A 17,277-nucleotide genomic window follows, 5' to 3' on the forward strand; every position below is an offset into this window, starting at 1 on the left:
TCAACCTTTCTCTAGGTTCTTTTGTTATTCTTTCTTCTAAAATATTCTTCATCAATCAAACAATTGGTATAATTTAGACCAAAGAAAAAATTTCCTTACCAACAAGTAGTAGGTTCAAAATTAATGACAAAATAATGTTTTTTTCATGATAGGTTTTATCAATCTTCTTCTCTTCAACAATCTCCATCTTTGGCATTGATGACTAACCAATACATAGAAAGAAACTTAATACCTTTTATTGAAATCTCTCCCTCTATCAATATGTGTTATATCCTCTATATACTCTAGTTTCTTCCTTAGATTTCTCCCTTATCTAGTTTTGTCTTTCTTTGACAATCTTTCTCCTTCCTTCTTTGATCTGATCTCATTGATATCTCCCTTATTTCTCTAATATCTTGCTCATTTAGATATCTCTATCTCCCAATTTGACAAAAAATCCAAAGACTTGACATACATTCATTTAGATATAATCAATTTAGGTTCTCCCTTTGTCCCCTTGCATGTGACTGTAAATCTTCTATTTTTACCTCTTTCTTTACTCAGCAAAGTCCTAAAGTAAGATCCACTACATCAAGTTGTAAAACATGCCATTCAACTTAGTTGATGGAGGGCTCTACTATCTCTTCTTAAGTAGCTTTGGATAGAGTTATCTCCCCTAGTTTACCTCTAATATATTCATGTGCATCCTTAGGTAAAGAATTTTTTGAATATATCAACTATCTATTCTTTTGTATTCACATGTTCCATTTTGACTTCATTATCTTGAACCAACTCTCTCAAGTAATGATACTTGATTGCAATGTTCTTTTTATTTGTGTTCATCATAGGATTCTAAGATATGTTTTCATTAGTTGTATTGTCATAGTAGAGTACTAGAGGTTCAGTGATTTCCTCCTTCATTACTTTGAGTAACCATTTAATCCATACTGCATTTGCGCAATTCACTACAACAACCACATATTCAGCTTCAACAGTGGACTGTGAAATTTTTTTTAACTTCTTTCTAGTCTAAGAGACCAATATTTTTCCTAAGAAAAATGCTCCACCACTTGTACTCATTCAGTTATCAATGTGTCTATCCCAATCAACATCTATATAGGCTTGTAATTTGACCTTCTTATTTTTCCTATAGTATAGACAATAGTCTTATGTTCCTTTCAAGTATCTCATAATCCTTTTATCATCCATTAATTTATTTTCCTTAGGATTTGTAGAAAACCTTGCAACAATCCCAATATCTAGTATAATGCCAGATCTATTATGAACTACATATTGAAATTTTGTAATCATGGACATGTACAATGTTTGATTTACTTGTAGAATCATCAATTTTGGATATTTTGTGTCTTTTCACCATAGGAGTACTAACAAGTTTTAAATCCTCCATATCAATATTTTCTTCACATACTTGGACTGGGTGATGTAAATACCATATTTCATCTGATATACATGTAATCCAATAAAGAACTTTGTTTCTCCAAACATCTAGACATCTCAAATTCTTTCATCATTTCATTTGCAAATGTCTTATGCAATTCACTTTGTCCTCCAAATATGATATTATCAACAAATATTTTAGCTAGTAAGATTCCTTTACATCCTTTTGTCTTCAATTACAAATTGTTGTTATTATCAGTCTTCTCAAAACCAATCATCACAAGATAGTAATGAAGTCTTTTAGACCATTCTCTAAGAGCTTTCTTTAAACCATATAAAGGTTTGTGCAGTGTACACACCATGTTCTTATTGTTTCGATCAACAAATCATTTAGATTGTCCTATGTAAACATCCTCTTCTAGCATACCATTTAGAAATGTTGACTTAACATCCATTTGATAAACTTTAAAACCTTTGTAAGAAGAGTGAGCAAGTAGAGTTCTTACCCCTTCCAATCTTGCAACTGGGAAAAATGTCTCTTCGTAGTCAATTCCCTCTTCTTGTGCATATTATTTCCAAACTAATCTTGCCTTATTCCTTATAACTTCACCATTATCATCCAGTTGTTTCTGTACACCCACTTTGTTCTAATAGCATTCTTGCTTTTAGGTCTAAGTATAAGTGTCCAGGTTTTGTTCTTATCAATATGATCAATTTCATCTATCATGGCTTGATTCTTGTCTTCATTCTCTAATACATCCTTTACTGAATTAGGCTCATTCATGCGTAACAAAAATGTGTGATTTCTCAACCTATTCCTTTCCATTATTCTATCTTATTTATCTCCAATAATTTGTCCAACAAGGTGACAACTTCTAACATACTTTAACAACATTGGCTTTGTTTCTTCAATGGTTCTTTTATGAAGTTCAATTTTAGATTCTATGTGCACTTCTCTATTAGGTAACTTGACATTCCTTTCTTGTAAACTATTCTCAAGTATAATAATATACCTCAGCTTCTGATTGCAACATAGCTCCTGAATGAACTTGACATCCATTGTATGTGACTCAATAGTCACTGATTCTTGTTGATTAGCAACTTGGTTTTTAGAAATATCAACATTAGCATACATGTCTTCATATTAGTATAAAAATGCTATGTAATTTTAAAGCTCCTTCTTTGGTTCATCTTCCTACACTTTGGTATATTCATGAAACTTTACATTTGCACTATCTACAACTTTTTTAGCGGTAGTATTTATACACTTATAAGCTTTACTTCTCATGGAGTAACCTAGGAATATAACTTCTTCACTTTGAGCATCAAGTTTACCATTCTTGTTGTCCTCAAGAATGTAACACTTGCTTCTAAATACCTTAAAATATTTGACATTGGCTGAATATCCATACCATAATTAAAAAGGTGTGAAATTTGTATATTTCTTGATTTTTACTTGGTTCAAGGTATAGACAGCTATACTACTAGCTACTACCTAGTATTTCAAAGCAACACTCTTCTTCATTATTAGTGTACTATTACAATCCATTATAAAAAAATTCCTCCTTTCAACAATCCCATTTTGTGCAGGGGTCCTAGTTATAGAAATTTATCTCTTGATTCCTCTATCGTTGTAGAAGTTTTCAAACTCATTTGATGTAAACTCTCCACCTCTGTCAGATCTCACAAATTTCAAGATTTTACCAGTTTCCTTTTCAAATATTTCCAAATACCACTTGAAAATTTGAAAACCATCAAATTTTTCTTTAAAAAAATATTAATGTCATTATTCTTGAGTAATCATCAACAAATAGGATAATGTACTTGTCACCTTTGTAGCTTTTCACATCAATTGGTCCACATAAATCAGTATGAATTAATTCCATATTTTATTTTGAAGTATGATTCTTACTTTTAATACAAGACTTTTTCATCTTACTTAACTAACATTATTTGCAAATCATATTATCAAGTTTCTTTAGTTTTGGAAAACTTTTGACTCTTTTCATCATACTAATACTAACCAAATGGTCAAAATTTAAATGACATAAACTTGTGAGACATAGCCACACATCATCAAATTGGAAAACAATACAAGTAGCATCATTCATGTCAAGAAAAAAAAATTACCTCTAGGCTGGTCTCCACTTCCAAATTGTTTTCCATTGGTGTGATAGATTTTAGTCTTCTTCTTATCAAATTCAACTTTTCATCATGAATTATTTAATTGTGACACACTCCACAAATTATAGTTAAGTCCTTCCACATACTAAGCATTGTCACACATGATCTTATCTATCAATCTTATTGATCCTTTTCCTTTTATTTGATAGGGTGCATCATTACCAAATTTAACACGATTTCAATTGTAATACTCAAGGTTAATGAACATACTTTTTTTTTGTAGTCATGTGATGTGAACATCCACTGTTAATGATCCATTAGAAACTTTTTTTCACATAAGATATCAATAAATTTTCCTCATCTTCATTAGAATCATATTTCACTAAAACATAGATAAATTCATCATCATTATCTCTAGATTCATCATTAAATTCTTCTTCTGCAATGTAACAAGCCTTCTTTCCTTTGTCCTTATAACATTTGTTACTGTCATCTTTGCTACCTCTAAATTTTTCATCATTCTTGTTGTTTGACTTTTTCGGATATCTTGCTACAATATGACAAACCTCATTATATTTAAAACATAAGATGGGTACCTTACCTTTGTATTTTCCATTTCCTCTATAAAGTTTCCTAACCAATAGTGCTTCCAATTCTTCTAATTCTTCATCATCTATATCATGATTACTAGTAGTAGGTTTGACCATTTTATTTTTCTTCTCTTTATGTTCTTTTAGTGTTAACTTAGCTTTAAAAGCATATTCAACATTCTTAGATTTGAAATTATCAAAATTAGAAAGTCCAAAAGAAGTGAGCCTACTAACCAATTCTTTAAGGTTTAGATTACTACAAAGAGTACATGTCAAATCTTGTATAGTAGAGACTCTAATAGCATAGATAGATAGAATGGTTCTCAATACTTTGTTGATCATAGTATTATCTTCAATCTATCCATAAGATCCTCAAATTGCATTTAAAACATATCTTATCCTTCCACAATATTGGACTATAGTCACTATTGGAAATATAAGAGGAGTAAAACTAAGAGGGGAGGGGTGAATCAGTTAGTACAAAAATAAATTCTAGATACCTTAGATGTTAGTACAAAAAAGCAAACTAATAACTGAATACTACTAAAGCTTGATAAGAACACAAAATGTTGTAACTCAGTAGTAACTGGATTGCTTGGTAAATGGTTAACAAATTAACCTTTAGATGGTATCTATGATTGCCATTAATTTAACCTAGTTGCAAACACATAAATAAAATAGCATGAACACATTTGACACTAGGATTTAATGTGGAAACCCAATTTGGGAAAAATCACCAATAGCAACTAGTTACTAATTTTCACTCTTCTGAAGTGAATCCTAATAGGAGCCAACCCTATTAAAGGTTACAAAACACATTATTAGGTGTGACCCTATTAAAGGATTTAATCACCCTATTAGGAGTGGCTTGGTTAGAGGTCTTCAGAATAATTCATTGGAATTGCCACCTTGTTAGAGCATTTACAAGTAGTTTTTTAGCCAACTCTATTAGGAGATTTATATCACTCCTACAATGGCTAGAGAGTAACAATGAGATTACCTAATTTGAATACAATATAATTGCTGATTTCATATCTCTATTCTAGCTTGTACTTGATCCTTCCTAATCGAATATGGATTTGCTAAACCATAAGGATATTCTGCTTATCATTCAAATTCACTTCCTCTATAGATCTTCAATCACATCATCACAATTCACACCTTCACTTGTAATTTTTCACATACACTTTGGGATCACAACTTAATGTTATACTTATATCTTCCACTTTTTCAAGTTAGCTTAAATACAACATAGAATAATTAGTATTCATCACCTTAGTCAACTATAATCAATAGATAAATCAACTAAGCTCAATACAACAAAATAAGAAAAACCCTTCATTAGTTGACCCTGCTTGGTAGAAACTAACTCTGAAAAGATTTCCTTTTTTAACCAATAGAAGCTCAGTTAACACTACAAACTTACAAATGTTCTTTTGAAATTGAGTGAACTTAGTTAATACTCACTTTCTACAACTTTTCCTTTGACGCTCGAATAAACTTAGTAGATACTACCTTCTAAACTAGGTAAACACATGAATGCCTAGTAGACACTGAGAACTATCTTTACTACCTAAGTGAGCTCAACATACACCAATTGCAAATGATATGATGTTTGTGTAACATCAAAGAAAATACACAATTAACCAATTTTATTCAACAATCTCCCTCTTTGGCATTGATGGCAACACAATATGTTATAGCACAATCAAATTTTGGATTTTAGATTTGAGAACTCCCTCTGTTAGTATGAGCTCTTCCTTTCACTAGATTTTATCTTCAATGATTGCTACCATGTTCATTCAGAACATTCTCCCTTTTTCAGCATACTTCTTCTTTGGAAGACTTCTCCCTCTATGGTTTCTAACTTTATTTTGGTTCCAAAAATTTCTTAGAGATATGAGAGTAGACTTCTCCCTCTTTGAAAACACATGTCAAAGATAATAACTCAATAAATACCAATGTACCTTAAGTACTAATTCATCTGCAATGTGCCCTTACCAATTCTTACACCAACTAATTGATCTTCAACAAGTTCTGGCTAATGCATTCATTGAACTTCATTTAGTGAATTTCAGATAAGGGAATGACCCCTAGCTTACCTCTTTGATATATAAATTAATCCTTAGGTAATTTGGTGAATATGTTTATAATCAATTCCTTTGTATTCAAATATTCCAATCTAACTTCTTTATCTTGCACTAACTTTTTAAGAAGTGATATTTTATAGCAATATGCCTTTTTTTGGAATGCATTACTAGATTCTTTTATATGTTGATTACACTAGTATTATCACAATATATGACAACTAGATCTTTGATCTCTACCTTTATTCCTTCCAATATTTGTTTGAACTAGGAAATGCTAGAACAATTTACTACTCCTACTACATATTCTACCTCTATTATGGATTGAGATGTACAATTTTTCTTCTTGCTTGCCCAAGATACTAGTCTTTTACCAAGAAAGAATACTCCACCAATAGTTCTTTTTCTATCATCAAGACTTCCTACCCAATCAGCATTAGTAAATACTTTCAAGTCCAAATTGCCTCCAAGTTTATGACATAAACCATAATCTTCAATACATTTTAGATATCTGATGATTCTCTTGAGTGTCATCATTTGATTTTCTTTAGGATTTGTTGAGAATATTTTCACTATTGCAACTACTAGAGCAATATTAGGCCTTTTGTGTACTATATATTGCAAATTTCTAGTCATTGATTTGTAAGTGGTCTTATCTACTTCTTTGGAACCATCGCTTTTGGAAAGCTTATGTCCAGTAGACATAGGTGTTCCAACTGGTCTTGAATATTCCATTCCAAATTTCTTTAGTATCTCCTTGATATACCTAGATTGAGTGATGTAGATACCATTTTTTTTCTATTGTATTTGTAATCCAACAATTTTTTTTATTTCACCAAACATGGACATCTCAAACTCTTTATTCATTTCTTTTGAGAATTCTTTGCATAGTTCATCATTTCATATAAATAGAGTATCATCAACAAATATTTCTGCCAACACAATCTTGTTATTTGGTCCTTCCTTGATATATAGACTACTGTTATCATTAGTCCTTTGAAAACCAATTTATACCAATTAATTATGGAGTCTTTCATACCAAACTTTGGGAGCTTTTTTAAGACCATATAATGCTTTGTGTAGTTTGTAAACCATGTCTATTTTGCTAGGATCTACAAAACTTTCTAGTTGTTCAATGTAGACTTCCTCATCAAGAATTTCATTCAAGAATGAAAATTTAACATCCATTTGATATACTTTAAATCCTCTATGTGCTACATATGCTAATAAAGTTCTAACACCTTCTAATCTAGCCAAAAGAGCAAAAGTCTCACCATAGTCAATACCTTCTTCTTGAGAATAATCTTTGCATACTAATCTTTCTTTGTTTCTTGATACCTTTCCATCATCATTCAACTTATTTTTAAATACCCATTTTGTATCAATCATATTTTTATCCTTGGGTCTAGGAACAAGAGTCCAAGTTTTGTTCTTTTCTATTTGTTCTATCTCTTCATTCATTGCTTGAATCCAACTTTCATTTTCCAAAGCATCTTTAACACTTCTAGGTTCAAATTTAGCAAGTAAACATGTACCCTTTAATTTTCTTCTTGTCATTGTTCCATTAGATTTGTCTTTATTGATCTGATCATGTGTATGATGTATTTTAACATATCTTGCTAACACAGGCTCCTTAGTCTTTGAATGATTTCCACCTTCTTCTTTTTGAATTTTAGTTTCAAGTTTAGGTCCTTCTGTCTGTGACTCAAGTCCATCAGGCTCAATTTAAACTAGCTTGGTAGCCTTGAACTGTGACTTGGGTCCTTGTAGCTCAAGTTGCACTGTCTACATGCAACTCAATAACTATTGGAGTTTTTGGGGACTCTAGAGATGAAGCTTCTTTTCTCTTGGATAGATTTGGTAGGGTATTAGGGTCATAGTAAATGAATCTTCTATAGTCTTTAGGTTTCTTGTTGCTTTCTTCTTCACTCTTTTCTGCAAATTCATCAATTCTGACATGTGCACTCTCTATAATTTTGTGAGTAGAAAAATTCAAACATTTGTATGCTTCTACAAGAGTATCCTAGAAACATGCGTTCATCACCTTTTACATCAAATGTCCTTTTCTAGATTCTTTCAATATGTAACATTTTCTACCAAATACATTCAAGTAACTTACATTATGTTTGTAGCCATACCATAGTTGATAAGGTGTCCTTTTTGAATCTTTCTTCAACTAAACTCTATTCAAGGTATGAATTGGAGTGCTAATAGCTTCCTTCTAGTATTTCAGAGAAACATTCTTTTCAATCATCAAGGTTCATGCACAATCCATGATAGATCTATTTCTTCTTTCTTCTATACCATTCTACTATGGTGTACCAGGGGTAGACACTTGTTTTTTGCTTCCTCTTTTAATGTAAAAATTATTGAATTCATGAGAGATGAACTCACCACCTTTGTTTGATCTTAGGCATTTCAACTTCTTTTCAGTTTCTTTTTCTACTCTTTCCACATACCACTTGAATTTTTGAAAGGCTTCTAATTTTTCTCTTAGGTACATTACTGTCATCATTCTAGAGTAGTCATCAACAAAGAGAATGAAAAAAAATTTCTCCACTATAACTTTCTATTCCAATAGGTCCACACAAATCTGTATGAAAATTTTTCAAGATTTCTTCTAATTGATAGTCTTTATTTTTGAAGCTTGTCTTTCCCATCTTATCAATTTGGTAATTCTTGCATAGACCCATGTCAAGCTTCTTTAAACTAGGAATACCTGTTACTCTTTATTTTTTCAGCCTTTTGTTCCATAACTAGCTTTCCTCTACTTGAGCAATAAAACATGAACAATCACTGAGATTAAGATAAAATAGATTAAATTTTGTTTGCTTGTCAAAACCAACCAAGTTTCCTTTCCCATCCAGTAGTTTGGCCTATCCATTCATGAATTCTACCTTGAAGCCAATGTTATTCAACTATGCCACACTCAATAGATAATGCTTTAGGCCTTCAAACCAATAAACATTGTCACATACAAGTCCTTTATTCAACAAGATGCATCATTTTCCTTTTATGTTACAAGGTTCATTGTTTCCAAATCTTACACTACCTCCATCATAATATTACATATGATAAAATTTTTTTTTGTCACCAGTCCTATGATGTGAGTAGCCACTATCAATAATCCATATATCATTTTTTCAAACATGAGAGATAAGTGCCATCTTATCTCCTTCATCATAAGATTAATCTTTCACAACTATATATACCATTTCATCTTCACTATTATCAGAATCTTTAGTTATAAAACAAGATTTTTTACCTTTGTCCTTGTAGATCTTGTAGTTCTCAAAGTCCTTCTTGCCTTTATGTTTGTTTCTTTTCTTCTCATCCTTGTTTTCCTTGTTTGGATACCTAGTAGCAATGTGACCAATTTCTTCACAAGAAAAGTAGATCAGAGGAACTTTACCTTTGTACTTTCCTCTTCCTTTGGAATACTTCCTTGCAAGAAAAAGTTCAAAAAATTCAAGACTACTATCTAAATTTTCTTCTGATGATCCATCTTCTTCACTTCCTCATTGACTGGTCTTTGACTTTTTACCCTTTTCTTTGAGTGAGAGTTTAGCTTTAAATGCAGATTCAATATATTTTGAAGTAGGCACATAGTTATCATAATTTTCTAACTCAAACCTATTAATCTTCCAACTAGAGAATCTAAATGTATCTTATTATTTGGATCACATCTCATTTCTTGAATAATAGATACTCTAATTGCATAAATGGGAAGAAGAGTTCTTAGCACTTTACTTACAATAGTTTCCTCCTTGATGTCTCCTCTAGATGCTTTGATTGCACTTGCACTAACCTTGATCCTTTCCACATATTTTTCGATGTTTTCATCTTCTCTCATTTTCATTTGATCAAATTTTTCTGTAAGAATTTTTTCTTTGGCTCTTCTTACATTGTCATCTCCTCCATAGATATCTTTCATTTTGTTCCACATTGCAAAAGTAGTTTTGCAATCTTTTACCTCATCAAATTTAACACAATGGAGAGTAGATGCAATATCAATCATCATGATATTATGATTCTTCTTTTTAGCAATGTCTTCAATTGATAAAGTTTCAATGGGAGTTTTATATTTAGCATCAAGATACTTGCAACCTAAATCAATGATGGTAGCCAGATGTAACCTCATTAGTCCTTGCCATGCTATAAAATTATCTTTTTTTAAGCTTGGGAATCTCTCTTTTATAATACATCCTAATCTTTATCTTAGCTCGTTGAAACCTTCTTTGCAAGCATGAAAAGCTCTGATATCAATTTTTTGAAATATAAGAGGAGAAATTAAGAGGGGAGGAGTAAATCAATTACTACAAAAATAAATCCTAGATTCCTTAGATGTCATTACCAAAAAGAAAACTGATAATTGAATACTATTGAAGCTCGATAAGCACACAGAATGTTGTAACTTGGTAGTAATTATATTAACTTGGTAAATAATTAACAAATTAACCTTTAGATGTTATTTTTTATTAACATTACTTTAACTTAGTTTCAAACACATAAAGAAAATAACATGAACATTTTTGACACTTGGATTTAACCTGTAAACCCAATATTGAAAAAACCACCAATAGCAACTAGTTACTAATGTTCACTCTTCTAAAGTGAGCCCTATTAGGAGCCAATCTTGTTAAAGGTTACAAAAGACACTACTAGGTGTGACCCTATTAAAAGATTTAATCACCCTGTTAGGAGTGGCCTAATTAGAGGTCTTGAGAACAATTCAATGGATTTGCTACCTTGTTAGAGGATTTACAAGTAGTTGTTAAGCCAACTTTGTTAGGAGATTTAGATCACTACTACAATGGTTAGAGAGTAACAATGAGATGACTCAATTTGAATGCAATTGAATTACTAATTTTAGATCTATGTTTTGGCTTGTACTTGATCATTCCTAATCAAATATAGCTTTGGTGCACCACAAGGATGTTCTACTCGGTTAACACTACAAACTTATGAAAGTTCTTTGGCAACCAAGTGAGCTTGGTTAACACTTAGTTTCTACAACTTTTCCTTCAATGCTTGAATGAACTTGATAGACACTACCTTTTGAACTAGGTAAACACATGAATTCTTGGTAGACATTGAGAATTATCTTTACTGCCCATGGGAGCTTAGCATATACTGACTACAAATGATATGCCATTTGTGTAATATGAAATACAACACACAATTAATCAATTATATCTAACAAGTCACACCTTATTGTATTCTCATTTCATCAAATTTTCCTCTAAAACTTTTAGCTTTGTCTCTCAGTACATTCTTCTCTCCTTTATAGATGTTCTATAAGGAATACCACATTTTCTTTGATGTTGTCAAATTCTAAATAGCTTAGGGTAGATGCAATCCCAATATTACTTGATTGTGTTCCTTCTTTTGTTTTAATTGTTTAGTAGTTGGACATCTAAGCAGCTCAGCATGCATAGTGGTGATAGTTGATTGTGCATAATCTCCAAGACCTCCTAGATGTTGCTTCATCAAACTTTTCCATGCAAGAAATTCTTCCTTGTTTAGCTTGGGCACCTCCTTTCTATAAATCTTGATCTTTACCTTTAAGTACCTTCAAATTCTCACATGCACTTGGGGTTTTGATACTAATTGTTGGAATGTTTATAATAACTAAGAGCAGGGGTTGAATCAATTATCCAAGGTACAAATGTAAAAATAAACTTTTTAGTAATTATGAATGCATTAATCATTCAATATCTTAAACAATTGCATATTGCTCTCTGAGGATAAAATAACTTTGTAGAAATGTAAACACATAATACCAAAAAATAATCACATATATTGACACAAGGATTTAATATCAAAACACAATTTGGGAAAAACCACTAGTAACATGCTACTAATTTTTACTCTTCTGAAGTAAGCCGTAGAGGAGCCAACCCTATTAAAGGTTACAATGTACATTTTAAAATGTGACTTGGTTAAAGGATTTCAGTCACCCTATTAGGAGTGAGCCTTGTTAGAGGACTTTATAACATTCTATTAGAATTTCACCCTATTAAAGGATTTACTAATGATTTTTAGGTCAACCTTAGTCTAAAGGATTTATCTAGATCAATACAATTGTTAAAGAGTAACAATAGGACTTGATTTGATGATAAAATTGTTGGTCTAATTTTTCACATGATGAAATTTCCCTAACATAGGTACTAAAAAAATTAGATTGAATCCATCATTGGTGAATAGGGTTTCTTGTTTAGTCTTCCAAATTTTGTTTGCCTTTGAAAAATCTTGTTAAACCCTATGTCTCTTCCCTTTTAAAGTCTTGGGGACGAAATCTTTTTAAATTTTGGTGAATATTCTATTTTCATTTTAAATTTGTTTTGTCCCCAAGCAGTCTTGTTCTCTTATGTCTCTCACCATCTAATTCTAATGAGATTTATGGTAATCACTACTTTGCTATGGTGAGTTGCACACTCCTTATGTATAGCAAGGTAGTGAATTCCATGAAACTAAAGAACGGTGCCATAAAATGGAGATGTGGTAGTCAAAAAATATGTTGCAGGTGAGGTTTCTATCATGTGCATTTTTTTAGAGTTTTCAGAGCAGGAAAAAGAACCCAGTAAAAAGCATGTAGAAGATATCACTGAAATATTGATTTTTCTGATGATTCACTACTTCACTATCGAAAAAGTTAAGCATCTTGCTATTAGCAACATATCGAATAGCTGAGAAACGTATTACATGATGGTCTCCAAACTTCCTGGTGACTATAAATTTTCCAAGTGGCATGGTGAGTAATAACTATTATTGTCAAAAGCATTTAATAAGGACAATGGTGACTTGACTTGTTTTTATTCTTCTAGCGTTGAGTTTTTGTAAAGACACCAGAGCTCTCTACCTTGATATCAAAAAATTTAGGCATCTTTCCATTAGTGAGATAGTGAGTTACTATGAAATGAACATATGGTGGGACCCAAGCAATGTGGAAAGGTGACTAGGATTAAAATATGGTTTTACTATGCTAACTGTGTAGGATTTATCATGTCATTAGTATCCTAGACCCACACCCCATTCATAAAATGCATGAGGGATTCTTATCATTAGCTCAAGTTGAGATCAATGATTCTTTCTATCTCACTATAGAAAGATGCAAACTTTTTATTCCATGCGACATGGTGACTATGGGACCCACCACTCTTCAAGGTACTTCATGCAATTTTATTTACCCTTGTATTGATCTCAGATCAATGACCATCACTATCTCTCTATGAAGAGTTTCTCAAAGGATATCCACAATGATATAATGACAAAGGGCCCACCACTATTCTTCTAAGCAATGCAATAACATGTCATCCACAAGATCAAGATTGAATCAATGACTATCGCTATTTCACTATGGCAAGGTGCTCATTCTTTATGTATAGTGAGGTATTGACCTATCAAAACATGTCCTTAGTTGCCAATGGGTCTAGATGGAAATTCCATCAAGGAAGGAGCTATATACGTGGTCAGTTCTCATTGGATTGACTGGCCAACTTGTCAAGTGGAATGCTAGTCATATTTTTTCGCATCCCTTGATCGCAGGATTTTTAAAGATCAATGGTGCAATTTTAAACAAAAAAAGTGGTGCCACTCTATGTATTAATGAGACATGAAAGCTTCACATGTGAGAATAAATAGAGTACAATATAGAAGATTTTCTTAGTTCCACCTTATGCAAACAAAGATTTTGAGCCTTTTCTAAGTAGACGCAATTACTAAGAAGATCATGTTGAATTTGGCAAGATTGTGAAGTAGCTTGTTTGCAGAGAAATTGTAGAAATATAGAGAGGAACAAGAATGGAATTCAAGTAAGTAATTACACTATAATCTTTGTAAGTGTTTTAGTTCTATAAATCATAATCAAAGATGCCTCTAAAGAAGGAATTTTTAGGTTAGGAAAATTATTTGGATAGAAATGTTCATGATGATTTGGTAGAGTTGCTTCCTAAGTCTACTATTAAGATAGTACAAATTAAGAAGTTGACCTCATTATACCCTAGGTTGAGGATAGCAAATTGATTGTTTGCTGAGGGTAATTGGGTCCGAGATTCTCATACCTTGCAAACTGGTTTAAATTTGTTCCAGAAATTGTTTACAGAGAGGAAACTATTTGCCCCACATGCCAATATATGGAATTTCTACCTAGGAAAGCTAGTGGTCCCCAATGTTTTTATGGATTATGATCTCCTTGAGGCCATGGAAAAAACTATGATCAAGCCACTAAGGTAGTAAGAAGAACAGATGTTGAAATTCTAATCATCATCAGCCCAGAGGAAATTAGAGAAGTTTTTCATTTGGGACCTCTCACTAGGTATCATGTGCCCATTAATTTGAAAGATTTAGAAAAATAATATATATCTGAGAAGGATATAGTTAGACAAGGTGCACTAAAGGCTCATATTGGAAAAATTGGAACCCTGCCAACAATAACATCATCCTCTAAAGAACCTTTCAAGAAAGTATACTTCAATGCTAGGTTAGTAGAGATATATAGGACCCTATGTAGAGTTTTTGGAGAGGATGAAGAATATTTTATGCCTATGAGTTTCATGTATATGATTACTCAAATCTCCTCTTTTGTGTGGAAATTATTTTTTATTTTTTTTCTTACTTAGCTGGTGAGATTCACAATGGATTGGTTGGGATTGCTAAGGGTAAGGTAGAGAAGGCTTGGGGCCACTACTCTTTATTGATGCACATGTTTTTGTTTAAGGGGGTGATATACTTTGGTAAAGAAATGGTTTTGAATAAAGAACAAGAAGGGGAAGCACTGCCAGTTCAATTATGGAGTGTAGATATGACTAGGGAAGTAGAAAATGCTAGTTTTGTTAGATTTGATAGGTACTTTGCCTCCAAGCTAAGATACCTCATATTAAGTGATAATCCCAAGATCCCTAAGGCACTAATGCACCTTGTTAGGCCTATGGATAAACCCCATAATTTGAAAGTTTCACATAATTGGGGAGACATCATCCCATATTTAGTTTCAACTGTTATCAAAATTTATGGATTCAAAGGAACACCCCATGTACTACCTTACCAGGTGCCCTTAAAGGTAGGAGTAGTTGAATTCTTTTGGCAGTTGAGAGGAGTAGAAGAAGCTTTTTTGCACAAGAGGGGGATGGGATCAATTTTTCCCACTTGCACAGTAGCCCACTAGTTTGTAATAACCAAGGAAGGATAGTTTTTCTTTTACAAATTTTTGGATCAATACAAGATAGCTATCTCTCACCCTCATTTTTGTGATACAGATGGTTTCAATCATTTGGCTCTTAGGTATAAGATCAAGCTTGGTCCATTTGAAGATGAATTTTATTTCCCTGTAGATGTAATAAGGAATGAGTACTCTCTACAGGAGCAAGAGACAAAGAAAGAAAAATGGAGAGTCTACTCAAAAGTTTTGAATTTTATTAATTGTTTTGATGAAGATTATAGCCCTCTAACTAATGTTGTAACTAAGATTGTGAATACATTCCCTGAAATAATGGAGGCAATGAATGAGAAGAAGCAATATTTCATTAATCTTTTTCTAGATAAGGCTAGGAAAATAATGAGGAGATGGGTTTCACTCCCAATATAGGGGTAGGTCCATTAATTGTTCATTTAGAAACAAAGGCCCATTATAGATAAAGGAAAATAGATAGTTGAATCTACTAGTGTTGTTCTTAAAGAAAGGCCTCTTGAACCTTGTCCTAAGAGGAGAAAGATAATAAGGGAAGAGGAACCTCATGTTGAGGGGTACTCACCTTCCCAAAGCCCAATGAGAATTGAGGAGGAACAACTCACTGGTAAGAAAATTGGATCACAAGGGGGAGTTTTTGTTACCCAAGTAGAGATTGATGAAGGGAACCCCTAGGAGCTTCGTGTGCCAAGTTTTGAACTAACAATAGAAGATTACAGGGGAAATTGGATCCTATTTTGGAATAACCTAGTCAGCAATTTTTGTTTGATGATAGTTTTGTAAAGTCTAGGGCTTTCCAATAGTTTTCTTGGAGGGAAAACATGAAATTTTTTGAGGAAAGATTAAAGAATTTGAAAATAGGGCATCCAAAAATGGATGAAGCCTCCATTCAAAATCAAATCAAGGAATAGATGATTCAAGAGAGAGGGGAGATAGATGGTAAAAGCTGCAAATATTTTATTATTGCCCAATTGGGACATTGTTGATGAATTAATTTTCAACTCTGTGTCAAATAATTTGGGATTGCAAGATCCAAATAAAAAGGAGTTTTTGGGAATTGCATTTAGTAATGACCAACTTGCTCTTGTCATGTGGTCACTAAGAAGAGTATCTAGGGCTATATCATCACAGCCTGATGATTTAGGGCTGATAGGTAATATCATTGTAAGGAGAGTTACTAACACCTCACATGTACAAGTAGCCCATATGAATGTGGATTATTCTCAATTTTCCTTGGCTACTGTAGAAAGGGAGGAAATAGAAATGATTGAGTTACAAAGAAAGTATGAGGCAATTGTGGATGCCTACAATCAAGAGGTAAAGAGGAGAATTGAACTTGAAAATAAGTTATTGGGGAGGTTCACAAGTCCAAGAATAACATACCCTTGCCCCCCAGTTGAACCTTTCAAGTCCACCCCCCTCATAGAAATACTAGATACACCCAAAAGGCTGGAGTACTACATAGCAAAAAATTTTGAGGAAGAAAAAAGCAAGTTGTGGGCATTACATGTGGAGTTGGAGGTAAAATATGAAGATAAATTGAGAAAAGATTTTACATACTTGGCTAATAAAATTGAGTGGCCATTAGTTTATGAACAATTGGCTAGGGTGGTAAACATTTGGAATGAATTGAAAGCAAATGATGAGGCTTTAAAGCCTACTGTGAACAAATGGGAAATAGATGAGGAGAGAGGTGAACTTTTTGTGTTACTCTATTATAAGGTCATTACATGATCAAATTGAGAGAACCTATGAAATGATTGTTGATCTCCTAGAGTTTGATGAAAAGAGAATTCATTTATAGAGAATAATTTTTGGCTACCTAGATAAATATAAGAGCTAAAGGTTTAGCTTATTCCCTCATGCCCTAGATAGAAAAAATAAATTGAAAAGCAAAGATTAATGGACCAAG

Source organism: Cupressus sempervirens, chromosome 10, assembly GCF_028749045.1.
Source record: "Cupressus sempervirens isolate cs-2001-9-10 chromosome 10, ASM2874904v1, whole genome shotgun sequence".
NCBI classification, from domain to species: Eukaryota; Viridiplantae; Streptophyta; class Pinopsida; order Cupressales; family Cupressaceae; genus Cupressus; species Cupressus sempervirens.